This window comes from Nomia melanderi, chromosome 5, assembly GCF_051020985.1.
Source record: "Nomia melanderi isolate GNS246 chromosome 5, iyNomMela1, whole genome shotgun sequence".
NCBI lineage: Eukaryota > Metazoa > Arthropoda > Insecta > Hymenoptera > Halictidae > Nomia > Nomia melanderi.
Genome location: NC_135003.1, coordinates 15243640 through 15260721, shown reverse-complemented (window position 1 = coordinate 15260721; position 17082 = coordinate 15243640). Strand labels below are relative to the sequence as shown.

Genomic DNA, 17082 nt, shown 5'->3' with positions numbered 1-17082 from the left:
AGGCGGCCATTTATCAGGCTTAACTGTGTCTTGAAACCGTTACTTTTTATTGAATAACGTATAACACCTGGGAAAACACTTGATTCACGGTTCGGCGATATATATCGTGGACCGCGGTATTAAATTCGCCGGGAAATTCAGGAAGATACGCGGCGAGCGCGGCCGAGCCGGAGAGGGTGGGTTGCAAAAAAAGCGAACGGTGCGGCGCGCGCCGTATGATCGCGTGGAAAAAGCCCCGAAAAGAGGGATCGGGCTCGGTTCACGAATTAACGGATGCTTCGATAAACGGGAGCGAAAGCGCGCGACGTGATTTGCATTTTTCCGACGGAACAACTGCTCGCGCCCCGGATCGTTGTATTTCATAATCGACGTCCGCGCGATCCGCGGATACTGCGAAGCTGAACCCCGATACACGTGCACCGGGGAATTTCGGACGGTCTCGTGTTACAGGCGAATGGAAACGGTACCAGTTCGCTGCGTTGCGACCTTTCGCACCCGGCGAACAATGTAACCGCGGCTCTGCAGGCGTGATCGGCGGCCAAAGGCGTAATCTGCGGTAACGCCGACGCGGCTCCCAGATAAAACACTCGCGCGCGCAATCTACGGGTTGATCCAAGAGGTCGCGGGGCCCTTCATCATCCCGATGCCGGGTTTGTTAAGTTTCGGGCGTCACTTTATCTCGAGTCGCCCGCGGCCGGGTCCGTTTCAGGGGTTGCGGTCGAAACCAGAGAATGGAAGAGAGATATACACGTGACTCGAAAGATTCTTGAAGGTGAATAGAGATGGAGGCGGTAGATCGGGGGGTGGAGACCGCGTAGAAAAGGAGGATGCTCCCGCTGAGGTGTTGCAGCAGAGACGGAACAAGGGGCGGAGGTGGCTGTACACGGGGTGAGGGGACAAGGCGAGAGGGCAGGAGGCATCGGGTGACGTCGCGACGCCCCGGGCTCCACGAGCAAGTTCTCGAAAGTGTCGGCTAAACTGATATGAGAAATGGTCGCTTCGTGTTGCCCGTAGGGGATGAAGGAACCCCAGCTACACCTATATGTTACACAGTCGGGAAACGTTCGGGCAGCTCGCGCGTTTCCAACCCCCGTGCGCCGATACGATATTTGCGGCCCGATACAGCCTGCTCGATCGAGTTACCGTCTTACGCCCCCGCGAAACGATATCCGGGGGAATTTGTTGCGAGATTTCAGCTAGCGTGATCGGGAATGCTCGACGAACCCGCGGAATATTCGCGCGGATAAGTTACGCGTCGTTCAAACCCGTGGATGATTCTACGCCGGACGAGACGAACGGACAGCTAGACGACGCATCAGCGCGGGCCCTCGAATTGTACCAGCGGGACGTTGCGTCGTCTGGGGAGGTAAAAAAGTATCGCGTCGTCACTTTGACAAACTAATTACGCCGCGTGTCGGCGGGGGCCGAGAGAGCCGTGCAATCATCTCCCGCAGTTGCAAAGGGGCGGTGTACATTTTAACAGGGTCGGCGAATTAATTCGGAACTGTAGTTTAATCCAGTTGCGAGTGCTGTTCGAGTTGCAATCTCTGTTGCAGCGGGGCCGCTCGCCGAAATATTCACGTATCGGGTCGAGGAATTTTCGAGCGAAGAATAGAATTTCGAGGAATCATCGGAGCAATTCTAGCGAGATCAAAGAGTGTACCACACGTTTTTCAGTGTCCGTGCGACAGAAATTGAGCGTTAGACTCCTGGAACGAACTCCAGAACAAAGAACCAAAAGTCAACCAGGAGGTTTCTTGGATTCCACCCTTAGAAGCCACCGTGCAGACCAACGAAAGGGGTTACGGGGCGTTCGAGCGGGAAGAGGACGAAGAAGAAAGTCTAAAGAGGGTTGGCTGGAGGGGGCAAAGGAACGCTTATCACCGGCTGCAGCCGCACCGACCGTCGGATCCTTATTTATGGTCCCCGTCAGGCGTCTGTGCGGTACACAACCACCTATTTTACCCCCGGGCCTCGCGATACCGAACTCACTTTATTTTCGGCCGGGTTCCCTTCCCTTTTCCCGGGGAAAATCGAAGGCGGCCGGTTAACCGGGCTCGATGCCGGCTGACAAAATAACGCATTAAACGACTGGAAACAGCTAGCGTCACCGGCGCTTCCCGGTTCTCGACCGGTATCGCGATGCGAGGGACCACGGTTAGCGCACGGTGCTATCTCCCGTTGAAGTTGTTACGAGGGTACGAACGTCCTCTTAAAAGTGGCCGGGAAAATAGGAGACAAGATTAAACAGCGTGCAGCGAACGCGGCAAATACGGGGCCGAGCTAAGTATTAGCTCCGCGGCGACGAGAGTCGCTCGCCGATTATTCACCATTTGGCACGAGTCCTGGCGAGAGCCGCGAGCACCTCGGCAGATAGACGCCCGGTACATTTATCGCGGGACGTTATTATGCCGTGGCGCGCGATGCGTTACAGGCGTATCACGTCCGGCCGGTTATAGTTCTTCATTAACGCCGGCCGTAAAACACCAGTTTGACAGAACGAGATACAACGGGAAATTGATGTAAGCTGCCCGGCCGAGATTAATTCCGTAATTGATATCTATAACGCGGCGGGGCGTGCGGCCCGGGGGAAAAAAAGAAATATCGCCGCGGTTATCGGCGATCGCGGGTGAACCGCTTCACGGCGTACATTCACGCGAACCACGTGCATTTATTTGCCACCCTGGCGGGAGTATCGCAAACCGTGTCGGCGAAGACTCATAAACTTCCAGCACCTCGTAACATCAATTACCGCGGGTTTTCAACGATCTGCCGGCATCTAAATGGCCGTCACTCTTTCCGCTCCGATCATTATGGAGCATGTGCACTGGTTCAACGTTTTGGCGGGAGTAGAGATTTTTCGCGGGTACAGCCGAACGGACGCTTCGGTTTGGTTATCCCGCGACCCTCGTTCCCCGGCCCGATCACTCCGTTACTGAGGATGGTCGCGACTCGCGGAACAAGCAGAATCTAAACGTCGGACTTACCGTAGCGGCCGCTCGAGGAAGTCAACGGGTGCAGAGTGCCGTCTGCGGAAGGGTGATCCGCGCCCGTTTCTTGTAGCTCATGATAGCGGTCGTTCAGACCGGAATTGGCGGCTGCATCCGGAAGTCCCGTGACGGCTGGCTGGTCCAGAACGTTGGGGATCGGGTTCGGTTCGGTTCGCCGGGCGATTACCGGTCGGAGGGCGGCAATACCGTTCGCACCCTTCTCCTCGTCAGCCGGAGCGGATCCGTCCCGCGGCGCGCGAACTGATACGAGCCGATTTCGTTCCGGAGCGATCAGGGGTTTCCCGCGCGCGGAATGTCGCAGGAAAATCGTGTTGCGTGACAAAGGAACGGAGAGGAGCGTGGAGCGGCACGATCGGCGATCTCGACCCGAGCTGGATACACACCGTGGCGGTTTAATCGGTGGCTCCGTGACGAAACGGCGGATACGCGAGCCCACGTGAATGCCGAAGGCTCTCTTGGGGTCCACCTCCTCGCGTGTTTCGCGGAAGGCTCGCTTCGACGTCGGACGCTCGCTCGCTCGCTCGGGTGACGCTCTCTCGCGGGCCAAAGCAAACTTGTCGGATGGCAATACGTGAGTTAAATGTTCACCGCGGATGGTTTACGGCCCGATAGTCCCCACCTCGTACCGCCACGCGGCGCTGCCTCCGTTCTCTCTCTCTCTCCGCCGGTGCCGCTCTGCCTCGCTCCTTCGCCATGTTGTCCCGCTTCAACCGGCCAGAAATTCCCGGTGCTCTCTCTCTCCCGTTCTCTCCCTCTTCCTCGGTCGGTCGGTCGCTCTTCCTCTTCCTCTCGGTGAACCGACTTCTCTCTTTCCCGCTTCGCTCGCCGCTTACGTTCCCTCGCGCGCTTACACGATCGTTCCCTCTCTATTCGTCCCACTGCCCCTCGGAACGCTGCTCTCGCCTCCGCGCCTCGTCCCTGGTGTCCTGCGGCCAGTGCAAAGGCGGGGAATCCGGACCACGGGATAGACGAGGAGGATCGACGAAGGAGCGAGAACGAAGTTTGAACGAAGATCGCGCGATCCAGGCTACCAGCGATCAAGACGGAGACGAACGATCCTACTCGCACAGCCGAACATCCGTAACACACAGGGACCGACTTGGCGTACGTATAACGACCAGACCGGGGATTTATATGCAAGGGCGTTGTTAATGGCGGGAGGGGGCACGGCGTAGGGAATAGGCCTGTTGTCTCTTTTCCTCTTCGTTTCTCTTTTCGTCCCGCTGGTTCGGTCACTACCTTGTCCTCGTTACTCTTCGAACTGCTATCAGTCTCGTCCTCGTCGGTCCTCCGGTCCGTCCTTCTTCACGTGAAATCGCTTCGTCGGTGTCTTCTTTCGTCAAGTCGCGGGCGGCGCGCTCGCTCTCGCCAAGGATAAGCACCCTATCTTCTCCGTCCTTCTTCCATCCCTACCCGCCCGCCGGTTTCCATCCTCCTCTTCGCCGCGGCGCGCCGCCGGACTCTCTCGTACCCGCTCGCGCGAGGATGGCCACGGTGACGTAAACGCGGCCCACGTGACCGCCGCGGAGCCAATGGCACGAGACCGGTTTGAATCTCGCGGGTACACCGGGACCCCACCTAGTGGCCCACCTTCAGGCCTGGTTATCATCGCATGCACATGCAGGATTGAGCCATTACCTGGTGCTTGGCGTTATAGGTATAATTATATAGCGTCGCGATACACATCGAGTAATGGTGATTTGTGGCCGCTCCTCCGCACACACGCTTGGTTATTCTCTGTGCAACCACGTGGTCGCCGCACCGCGTACCCTGAGCACCCGCTCACCGCCTCTTCCACGTATTTCCGTCTTTCTCCCTCTGCCACGGTGTCCCTCCGTGTCTCTCCCGCCCTGTTCGCTGTTTCTCTTTTCCATTCGCCGTCTCGTTTCAGCACAGGTAGCTACCGGTGACTCCGGTCTCTGCCTCTGCGCGAATTATCGACGCGCAAGGAGTATGCGAATTTAATTACTCTCTTATCTCGTTCGGCTTTCCTGTTTTCACGCAGACGCCTGCCGGCTGGACCTGCCTCGTCGCGCAACCTCCCTTTTTCTTCCGTCTCTCCGCCGGCCCTTTATTTTTTACCTCGCCGCAGCAGCAGCAGCAGCAGCAGCAGCAGCAGCAGCCGCCGCCGCCGCCGCCGCCGCCGCGTCGTTCACCTTTTTCTTCCTTCCCTTTAATTGCACGGATCTCCGGCGAGCATCGCCGGAGATAAATGGAGATTTGTTAATCGAGAAATTAACGGGTTTTCCCAAGACCGGCCGGGATGCCGGCCAATAGTTCATCAGATTTCGCGAACCGGGATTCGCCGCATTCTTCCAATTTGTAACCAGCCGTTGCTCGAACGCCGCCACGCGATCTCGCAACGCCGTGTCAGAGATTAACGAGCACGAGTCAAACATTTTGCTCGTTTCGCGGCTGCAGGAGCATCGCCACGTGGTTTCAATTAAAATCATTCGCCGTGCTCGCGTTTCCTTTTCCTCGCGGGCCCTTCTTCGCTGGAATTCTTGCGGACGCGTGCCGAAACGGTGGTCCATGTATGCGTTGATTCATCGCGAAATTTACATTAATATTCACGCCGTTATCCCGGATTTCTGTCGTCGCTCCACACGTTGAAAGAACATTTTTGCCAATTCTCCTATCGCCTTATCCCGGTCGCTTCCGTTCGCCGCATAAACTACGGATTCCCAAACATTCGTTCTCAACGACGAACGCCGCGATCAATCAATCGCCTTGCACGCGAAATTGAAGACGCTCGCCGACGACGGATATCATTCCATTAGCGATTCTTTTCATTAGCGGGAACCCCGGGCACTAACTCAGAGAGTCGATTCGTACGTCGTCGCATTAATTCGAGTTCGCCGGGAGAATGAACTCGCCGCGAAATTGTGTTTCGCCGTGCCGGCCAATTCCACTTCTGGCAAATTTAAATCGAGCCTCAACCTGCGCAAATTTAGAGGGCCGGCGGCGGTGCGCGCCGCGGCCGCCGCGGATGGCAGGGGGTTCCCCGTGGCCGCGTCCACTCGCGCGCGCCCGTGCGCGCGTATATCATCCGAGCGTTCCGTTCGTCAGCGTTGCTGAAGAATTTAAAGCGGCGGCTGCGGCGGGCGGCCTGGGGCCCACGGTCCGGCTCCTCCTGGCATCTCCGGGCGTCGGCGATGAACAATTTTTGAAGAAGATACCGTTATTATGGCGCATGACGCAACGAATGGTATCGACAAGCCCGATATATTGGACGATAAATAATGGCCGCGACGTAAAATCAATGAATCGGTGCCCCCGAGCTCTCTCCTTTCCGTTTCGCGTATTTGTTTCGCCGGACAATATTAGCTCCGAAAAAGTCCGCAAAAACACGCGAACACGCGGAATAAATATAAACGGGCTGCCCGGCTGGAAAAAAAGGTTCCCCGCGAAGATATATCACGGAACCTTTTATTAGTCCCTACCGAATTACATGGAACTATTGGTCTCTCTCTTCCTGCCTCTCTCCTCCCCCTCCCGTCCTCTCTGTCTCTGCAGCTCTCTACCCGCATCACAATTTCCATTCGCGCACCTGATACCGTATACCCATCAAAATTTATAAATGATACTTTAAAATGTGGAGCGAAGGTTGCGAGAACTTTTGGGAATGTCCATCTTGTAATCGGTAAATCGTCGGGAAGGGTTCATGTAAGTGGAGTACGATGGCCACGTGGTTTTCGGTATGCTCCCGGCGGCTTAGGTTGGGTTAGAAGGTCTAGGTACGTGTTCGCAGTTTGACGGAATGTTATTGCGGCCATAATCGCAGGCGCCAACAGGTGCGAGCTTGCACAAGCCTACACGCGGACGTATTGGTGGGCTCGTAGGAGTGTATCGGTGTGCCTGGTATACCTATATTACCGCCATAGGGCAATAAAGACCCCATCCCTATAATCTGTGGCGGAAACAATAACTAAACAGCCGGCAAAGCCGGCGAACCGGTACTGACCCAGTACCAGTCGTTCATAATGCTAATGGCCGCTTGGCTGTCAATATTTTGACAGGAAATTAAGATGTGTCGGTTTCACATCGATGCCCGCTCGGTTTAACTACCTCCCTCGTTCCCGATTTCTCTCCTTAAAAGCGAATGAAACGCGCGGAGCTTGGAATCCCGCCACGGTGCGCCATCAATCTCTGAATTTACACGTTTCTGGTTATTGCTACTTAAGGCTGCGCATTCGAACGTGTTAATTACAATTTTGCGAGTTACATTTATAAGCTCCCGAAGTGTTACTTTCAATTGTAGATCTCATCGATCGAAGGAGCGGCAATTGGCTCTGACAATACGATCGCGAGATGTTTGTTGTAACTACAGGAACGAATACTTAGAGAAACCCGATTGCGCAAGATAGTCCTCTGAATCGAAAGAAAATATTGCTTCCGGAAAAATCGCGGAAGTGCTTCGCAGGCGACTCTTTTCCAAACGGATCCCATGTACTTCCGTAACGAAAGGATGCGATCGGGGTCGCCACGTGAAAGTCAATGTCGCGTTCATGCCGCTCCGAGGCACATAACTATTGCTTAGACATTTATTCCCGATCGATCGCGCGTCAACGTGTTCGTGGAATATTAATCGCAGGTTTCTACTGACATTGTAATTCCAACTGCCTCTATTGATACAATTGTATAGATAACGAGTTGCCGTTGTAGTGCAACTCAATCATCAACGATACAGTCATCAACGTATTTTCCAAGCCACATTTAACTCCAGAAACTCCAAAATTCTCAAAAAGAGGAATCATCAATTACCAGACAATATTCCCACATTACAAAACAATGATCGAACATTCCAACATCTCTATTTCCAAACTAGCGCTCAGAATTCCACATCCTCGACTCTAATCCCAACAGCAAGTTCCGTTTCAACCTCTTCGCGAGCAAACAATTCATCTAAGCGATCAATAGCAACGCATGCCCAAAAGTAACCCGGAATCCAGCAACAACGCGTCAAGGCGCGTCTCATCCACGCCTAGGTCGCTCGAAAATACACCCCCGTCTTCGGGGGAAAATCAGCCATAAAAGGGGGAGGTTCGCCGAATAACGCGGGGCGAAAGATAAAAAGTTGAAGCGGGTAGATATCGGACGGAAATTCCGCGTGGCTCGGGGGAAGTTAGGCGGCGCGGGTGTGCGGGCGGGCAGCGTAGCCCGCCACTGACCCACTTGCCGCCCCCTTAATGTATATTAATAGCGCGATCGTGGAATCCGACGGATAATGCCTCTCATTCCCGGGATTCCGGACGGATCGCCGGCCGCGTCAAAAAAGGATCCGCTCGCGGAAGTTCCTAATTTCCACGAGAAATAGGTTTAGCCGCGGCGCGGCTGTTTTACGAGAGGGCGCCGAGCGAGGCGATGCCGCTCTCTCTCTCGCAACGCTCGGCCCCCTGAATGCTCGGTTATACGCGAGTTTCCACACGTACACGCCCGGACACCCACACGCGGCCCCTCGTTCCTCGTGTAGCGCGCGTCTGTGCTGTATAGAGAGGAGGATGCGACGTATCTCCTGCCTCGATCTACTTCCTTATCGCAGCGAAATTGTCCTGGCCGGCGTGGCAGGTCCCCAGCCTCTTCCTTCCTCCTCCTCCCCCTCCTGCACGGCGAGAAAGAGGGAACCGAGACGGACGAAGAAAATGGCGGGGAGAGGAGGAGGGCAGTGATCGTACATTACCGCACGCGAAAAAAGACCATCTACAGGACGTTTAATTTCCGAAGCCCTTCCGCCAGCTCCATTCAAGGCGTCTGCGAATCCACCGGCCGGGCATGAATCCCGTCATTCAGCTGCCCCCTCCGCTGCGCCGTCGCCGTTTTTCCGACGACCTGCCCGCCGCAGAGTTACAGCTGCGGGGCACGACAGTGAAAAGCGTGGTCGCGGGCAATCTTCCCTCCGATACACCCCTTCGACCGAGCGCCATAGAAAATTCTCGCCGGAACACCGCGTGACGCCCGGACAGGCCACGATATCGTGGCTCTTTGTCGGCCGTGATACTAGACGATGATTCTTTGGCTACCTTTCGACCCTATCTGCGCAGTGACAAGACGGATGCCCGTGAATTATTCGACTTCGAGGCGGAAGGTGCGTCGCGATGAAATTTCGGCGAAGTGTGTCACGAGGTTGTACGTTTCGGGGATATTGGGACGGTGTCTGTGCAATCGAGCTCGTACCGATTAATTTATAATTGCTGATAGAGTACGTGATATATTGTTTCGGACGCATGAAAGTGTTTTCCAGGAAAGTGCTAATTAAATGCTTCCAGGCGACGGTGATAAAGATAAAAACGGACAGTCGTAACTTATTGGCGTGATCTACTATATTTATGTATCCCCGCTGCGACAGGCTGGTCCGATGAAAACGAAAAAGAAAAAAAACGGCGAGTTAATATTCATCGAGAGGCGCTCGCGCCGTTCTCCTTTATCGACGCGAGGTATCGTGATCGGTTTCGCCGATGGTATCGCGCGAAAACACGGTTAATTTGTTCGCCGGTGTCCCCGGATCTTATCTTCCCGTCTTCATTCGCGAAGCGTCACCGCTTTCACCTCATCGGCGTCGGGTTCGACGGCACGAGGATTCGCGACGCGTCGCTCGCGGTCCGTCCGTGTCGAAAGCTGCAGCGTGAACGATCTTGGAGCGTAAATCTTCGGTCGTTCGGCCGAGCTGCGAGCGTCTCGGGCCGGACCCTCCGTGGCGCGACGCGTTAAACAGCCCGTAAAGAAAACGCGACAACAATTATTCCCCTCGCGCCGACGCCTGTACGCGTAATCAAGCTAATCCTGCGGAGAGACGGCGAAGGCTTAGGTCCCCTTCGACTTAAACGCCGGCATATTTGTCAGGGGTTGTTGCTTAAAGAAGCGGAGCTGCGAACCGTAAATTGCTGTTTCCTTCGAGAGACACGATTTGTGGTTAGGGGATCCAGGTGAAGTCTCGGGAAGAGTTGGCTAACTCGGGAAAGATGTTGCTTCGAGATATAATCGAATTATTATCCCTTATACCATTCCGGAATACCGTATAAACTCGTCGAATTTGAAGAGAATCTATATAACGCACGTTTGTTCAGAAACTCTTCTACTCTGTCTTCGCTTGTACCGTCCATCCGTAGGGAAATAAATAGAATTGTCAGTCTAGCGGCGCGCGATACTTGCGGAAGTATAAAGACCACGGACTCGTTCAATCCGTCAGCGGCGCAGTGCAGTGGAAAGTCCAATCAGAATCGCCGGCGACGATTTACAACGGAATCCTCCCGGAAAAACAAATTGTTTAAAGCGCGGGGCCCAGCGGGACGCGTGTAAAAATCAGGAAACCGATAAAACATTGACGCGAAGTTGAACGTATTCCCGGGACAGGGCCGCGCCCGTATAAAACCCGGCGACTGCGGCATATTTATTTTCCGTGCCATTTAATAGCCGGCTTGCCGCGACAAGACAATCACACGAGTTTGGAAAATCGTCGGGCTAACTTAACGGCCCTATAAAATCCGGATTCTGGAGGCACGCGTGTTATCCGTCCCCTTTCCGCCGCCGCCCCACGCGAACTTACCCCCGCAACGGGACGATCCCGGGACACTCCTTCCGCCACGTATATCCTCATTTGGCCGGCGGTGTTTTACAACTCGACTCTCGTTTCACGACCGCTAAATGTGATGGATGCCTAGAACTTCCACGGACCCACAAATCATAAGACTCCGGCCGGTTCGGCCGCTTGCTCGCCCGCTCGTCCGCTCGTGCGCGGCAGCACGCGAGCTGCGCGTCGGGGCGCGCTCGTTATTCGGTGAAATATATCGCGTTACGCAGTTACGCAACGGAATATAACGCTCCCGCGTTTGAGATATCGCGGCGCGGAATGCCCTGGCCCGCCGATTAATTAAACCGCGACGAAAAAATGCCGCGGCCTACGTCGCGGGCCGCGCGAGCAACAAGCAGACCCGCGAAATTTTCTGCGCGGCCATCTTTCCTCGTTTGACACGGTACCGTGGCTCCCTGCGTCGAATTACTCGCGGATGAAAGTAAGTAGCGCGTTAGTTTGCTTTTTTTCTAGGGTAATAGATTCGATGCTTTCATGGAAGCTTGTAGATATTTGAGACTTCTCAAAGTTTCCTCAGCGTCAAGCATATACCAACGTCAATATGAAGCTTCAATTCTGAAGCTTCTCCCACTTCAATTTTCCAACAGACCAACTAGAAATTAAAGCGTGTTTCAACATGCGCGCGATTATCAGTCGCATCTTCGAGCTCTCGTAAAGCCAGCTGCAATAACGGCGAGATATTTTTTCCACTGCGATACAGGAAATAAATTATTTCTCTCTTTCCGTCGGTCCCGGGATACTTTGCTGTTTAATGTGGATTAACGTATCGAACGACGCGGAAGTTTGACGACGGGGATGAGGGCGGCCGGGCGTAATCCGTGGCGCGCGAGCTGATTTACCGACGGAGCGAACGCGGCGTTCTCTCTCGCTCCCGAGCCTCTCGAACTTCCGTTCGACAAATTTCGATGCCAGATAAGGGCGGCGCGGGGGCGGCAGAGAAGAAGTTTGATCGTGAATCACGTCTCGCCGGGGGAAACCATTTTTGTAAAATGCTACAGCGAAGGATTTGCCGAGTATCGGTCGCCGGAAACGTCCTCGCCGGATGGGGGACACGGTACACGGGGGCTGCAGGGTGGACGGGAGGGGGGGAGTTCGGTTTAAACGGCCGAGGATTTGCCTGTTGTTTACAGCGGCCAGGCAAACTTTACGCGGTCGAGATAAATTTCGCGGCAAGGTGGCTGCGGCCGCTCGAAACACCGTCAGGATCAGCAAGATCCCTAATGAATCTGGCCCGGAAGGACCCAGTGGTCTCTCTCTCTCGCGCGGCGTTCGGGTCTTCTCTTCACTTTTCAGGGGAACTTTGCCGCGGTTCCCGGTCCCGCCGGTAGCTAAGACTTGGTTTCGAGTTTCCAACGAGCCGGGGATACCTTACAAGGTATCGTTCTCCACCTTCCACGAACTTACGACCGTTTGCAATTACCTACACTTATAACTGCGCGAAAGCTACGGATTCTCCGCGGTGCCCGCAGTCCGCCGGCGCGTTCCATCCGCGCAAGTATTCGCTAAGTTACTGTTATTCTTGCAAACCCCGGGACCCGTAAATAACGTGGACAGCCGCGTTGCACATGGACGGCGCGAACTTCACCGGCGCGTCCCAGGATGCAACCCCCTTGACGATCCCGGAAAGAATTACGCTATTCCGCGCAACCGTTCTTGAGGAACGCCGCGTTCGCAGGTGTTTCTTTGGGTGAAATTTAATCTGAGCGCGGGCCCATTCGTCATTCGTTGCGTTCTGCTGCTTGCTTCAGTTTGCTTCAGCTTATTTTGGAGAACATCCTCGTGCTTGGATCTCAGCCCTTGCAGTTTGTTCGGGACATAATAGCTTGCGAACTCCGGTATTAACTTTATATCGTTTTTCGTCGTTGCAATGCCTTACGTTATAATTTATGACTGCGTACTGCTAAGAGGCTATATTCCACGAATAATATGCGATTATCTAAAATGTTCGTCGATAATTACTTAAAACGCTTCGTGAGCTGTTTAACAACAGATTCCAGTTCTCGAGTTCGCAAGCGGTACTTTACATCGATATTCCGCGCAACTTCCGGCTGCTGCGAGTCCGGTAAGCGCGCGATAATAACCGCGGTCCGCAACTTTTGCCGCATTTTGTCGCGCGTCGGCAGTGTAGTTATAGTTCCATGCTCTCGTTGACCAGGTCCATTTCGACCATGATGGTCGCGATACGGTTGCGTTACGGTTCACCGAGCGATTTGACGCTGAGCACCGTAGTCTCCGTGGTCCGGCCGCGGATGGCACCGCAGACGGACGTTAATATGCATGCAGCATCGCGGCTGTTAATCTTCCCTAGGCCGGTCAGGGATGGTTTACTTTTAAGTAGCCGCCGTGAACACTTGGCGACGGAAGAACGGGGAGAAACGATCCGTCCATCGAGGGAACTGGATTCGATAACGACCGAAAGGACATGGAGATTATCCTGATGATATATTTCCACGAGATCCCAATTACACGTGACCAATAACAATCAATAGAGATTTATCATTCAGGAAACATAAATCTAGTCCAATTTATAAATACATAAATAGATTAAACAAGTAAAAAAAGGTTGCTGAATCTAAGATTTTCATAAATAGATGTAAACTGGTACCCTGCTAATATTAATATTTATACGTCCAGTGCTTCTGCCTCGTTAAAAACGAGCGAGCGTGACGCAACTTGAATCAGATCAATTATAAGAGAAATCTAATTCGAAGACACTCGTTGATCGTTCCTAACGGCCGCGGCGGTGGACGATAATCACGGAATAGCCGCTTAAGGGTTGAACCCGATCGTTACCCAGAGGAAACGGCCAACGACATCCGCCGAACGCGTCGCGTCGGTTGCGACCGGTTCGCCCGGCCGGCAGAAAAACAAGCTGCAACAACGTGGCAAAACAACAACCCGTGTTAATTCGGTTTGCAACGAGAGCGGGTACGAGAGCGACACCCGGCCGGCGCGGAATAATAGCGCGGCCGCGGCCGATAGATCAATTCGAAAATGCCGAGTTAATGATTAGCTCGCTCGGTCCTTGGCAATTTATCGGCGAACGCTGGTAACCCGGTGCCGGGAGTGACTTCGATAGTTAATTCACAGATAAGCACGCATTGAAAATGACAGATCGTTCGCTCACTCGCTCGCTCGCTCGCTCGGTCGTTCGCTAGTGCGCGCGACTGGCCGGTCGCCGGTCGCCGCGCGCCGGGCCCGGCTCCGACTCTCGGAGAGTTAGTTTCTCGCGCATAAATAAAGGTGGCGGACCGTGGAATCATGGGCATCGCGAGGTGCCGCCGTACCCACTGCCGCCGCCACCGCCGACGACAACGACGACGACGACGACGTCATCGTTCCGTGCGATATGGACTAGGTAGGTGGATAGTGGTATATATCCCGTGACTCTGGCCATGAGAGTCTTCAACCCCCTTTCTCTCCTCCCACTCGCGATGGAAGACAGGCTCTCGAGTACGCGCGGCAGATAGCGTAGAGGGGAGGTGGCGGGACAGGGACCGCGAGAGGGAAAGAAGATCGGCGCGGCGAGGGCCGAGCAACAGAGAAAGAGTATAAAGTTCTCTGGACACACGGACCCGACGCATACGTAGTCATGGTACCCAGGTATGGCGTAGTGGCGAGGCGGCGTGTTGGTAGCGATAAATCATGGGTTACCACATTGTAGCCCAGTAAATCATCGGACGCGGGGAACGCGAGAGCTTCCCAGCGTGAAATGAAACGAATTCATCTCTGTCAGCCCCCACCACCTGCCCCCTAGCCGCCTCTCTTTCGCTCCCTTTCTCTTTCTCGCTCTCACCTCTGCCCACCCCCTTCGTTCGCTCGTTCTTGTTCACTATCCATCCCGCGTCGCCTCTCTTCCTCCCGGCGTCCGTGGCTGGTTCTTTCTCCGTCCCGCGCGTTTTCTCTCCCTCGGGCTATCCCGCTTCGCCTCATCCACTACCACCATCCCTCGATCCACCGCCCACAACCCCCTCGACCCTCCTTTCCCGCTGTGTTTTCTATCCTTCGCACGCAACTGGATAGGGTGGATACCTCCTACCTATGTATAGCATCGGGTCCGGCACATATTTACCTTCCTCCCGGTTATACATAATACCCGCTTCCACATACCTACCCTCGTCACGCTTCTTTCCAGAGAATCATCTAGAGCCTTTCGCGCGCTGGATTCCTCCTTCTTCCATTCCTCCTTCGCTTCCTCCCCTTTGCTCCTTCCGCGCCCGCTCCTTCCCTTCCTCCTCCCGCCTTCGCCATCGCGCCGAGTGCCACCATTATTCTTTTCCCAAACTATTCTTCGGGCGCCGATACCGAACCCGGTCGCGCCCGTTTTCATTTTCGGCAACCGGAGGGTTTATTAAATCCCCGCCCCGCGTCCATTGTCCGTGAAATCAATCGGAAAAACCGATTCGAGCCGCGACGTCCGCGACGCCTGAAGTCCATTCAGCGCGTGTAATCACGCGGCCGCGGCGCGCGGACCGTTTCGAACCGTATTGTTCTTCGACGCGCTCGTAAATCAGCCGACATTTGCCTGCGGTTCCCGCGTCCCGAAAGACGCCGTTTCGAATCGCGGACCAGTCGCGTATCTCCCGGAGATCCCGCCCTTCCCGCGACCGCCGAACGCTCGGGGGGTCAGTCAGCAACCCTTTCGAGTCCCGCACCCGGTTCCCGACTCTGTTTCAATAAAAGACACTCGATCGGCTAACGACCCCGGTACCGCGCCGCGAATCGCCGTCCATTTTGTTTAGAAACGCCTTCCGAACCGTGCGTTGATTTTCTTCCCTTCGTGACGCTAAGTCGCGCCGCACGCTGGCGGGGGCGGAAGAGCGCGGGGGATGCACGTCGGCACCGCAATATTTATCGTAATTTGATACAAGCGGGCCACGGACAAAAAATTGCTCCCGGCTGGAGGTTGGGAGACGCCGTGGAAGGGGATGAAAAGGTGGGGGCTAGAAAGGAGAGCCATAGATCGCGAGCAGCTCAGACGCAGCCGCGCCCCTGCCCCTCCTCAACCCCATCGTGACTCGCTATCGCCCGATACTCCTCGTTCAACCCCCCCCTACCCCCGCACTCCAACTTTTCCTTTTTTTTCTCTTCCCGTCGCCTCCCTTCCCTATTTTTTCCCTTCTTCCCGGCGCTTCTTCGTATTACACGTCACCCCCTGATCCGGTCTTCTATCATCTCGTGTAAACACGCGCGCGGTGACCGACGACTCGCGAGGAAGAGCCTACTCCTTGGTCACTCTGGTAAACACTAGGGTTTCAGCCCCTCTATTGCGTCGATGGAACGTGACTGGACTTATTTCAGCCTGAAAATGTTTTTATATTTTCTAGCAGCAATAATGGCGGATAGGATTCATTGGAAATTTTTATCGAAGATTGTTTATTATTCTAAAGTAACGGTAGCATTTGAAATAAGTCCGTCGAATGCAACACGTCAATGTTAGCCATTCGGTGTGCGAAGGGCTAATATCTTCTTCTTTCCACGGTTTCGCGTCTCCTCATTTGTCTGTGTTTTTCTGTTTTTTTTTTTCGAATGGCAGAGGTGGGTCATTTTTGCACCCGCCACTTTTGGAGTCCAACGCGCGACGAGAGTTCCCCGGGGCTGATACCGAAATTGCGCTCCGTTACATCGTAAATTTCGCGATAAATCCAGGCGCGCGAAATAGTCACGCGGAAATGCCCGCGCTGCCGGTGTTTGGACGAACGTAGAAATTGCCGCTGACGACGACAAATATTTTGCCCGTGCCCGTTCCACCCCCGCCCGCCCCCCCGTGTAATTCTGCTTGATTTAATCGGTCAGCCCCGGGAACGATGATTTTTGGTAATATTTGGGGGATTGATAGTCGAGAGATAGAACTTTAGTTGATTTATGGGATGTGGGTTCGGATACCTTGTCGGTTCGGGCACCAAGAAACCCGTTCCCGATGATTAAACAGATCTTAATTAATATCTGCTGGTTATGGAAATGTATCCGCGATTCATCATTGGTAATTAAGGCTCGAACGCGCACGATAAATTGTTACGTACCAGAGAAACTTTTCTGACTACCACTGTTGGATCATAGTAAATCGCGTGAAAATGCCGATCGTTACTTCACTATTTGATTGCATTTTATGTACCACTTGGCACGACCGCAAGATTTATGACTTATTCACTGGAAACCGGAGTTTGCCTGTATATACATATTGCATCTACACGTATGGTAAATATCAAAGCAACGTTGCTAAACGTAAACGTATGTATCGAGAGCTGGAAGGAGTCCAGTGCAATGAATTAAATCCGATGCCACTACAATCGTAACGTCCATTAAAGCGTCATCTCGTTAGAACACAACACCTGCGTGTAATTTTAAAACTGCAGACCCTGAAATGGGGTAGTCACCCTCCCACCTATCAAACAAAAATTCCGTTGATTATCTTTCCCCAGTTATAACCACTGAATCATTGAACAGGAAAACTTGGGAACTCCTTATTCGCATGATTCCACC

General features: G+C 54.0%; 1 protein-coding gene across 2 annotated transcripts in view; it reads right to left on the bottom strand.

Moving 5' to 3' along the window:
* The window catches only part of LOC116432960 (homeotic protein antennapedia-like), a 161260-nt gene extending 158144 nt beyond the window's left edge, over positions 1 to 3116 (bottom strand). Inside the window, exon 1 of one of the 2 annotated variants that reach the window (XM_076367605.1) lies at positions 2988 to 3116. The gene's annotated coding sequence lies outside the window, so the exon portion shown is untranslated. The remainder of the gene's footprint in view (positions 1 to 2987) is intronic. The other variant, XM_076367604.1, reaches the window with a different exon arrangement.
* Between the last annotated feature and the right edge of the window lie 13966 nt (positions 3117 to 17082).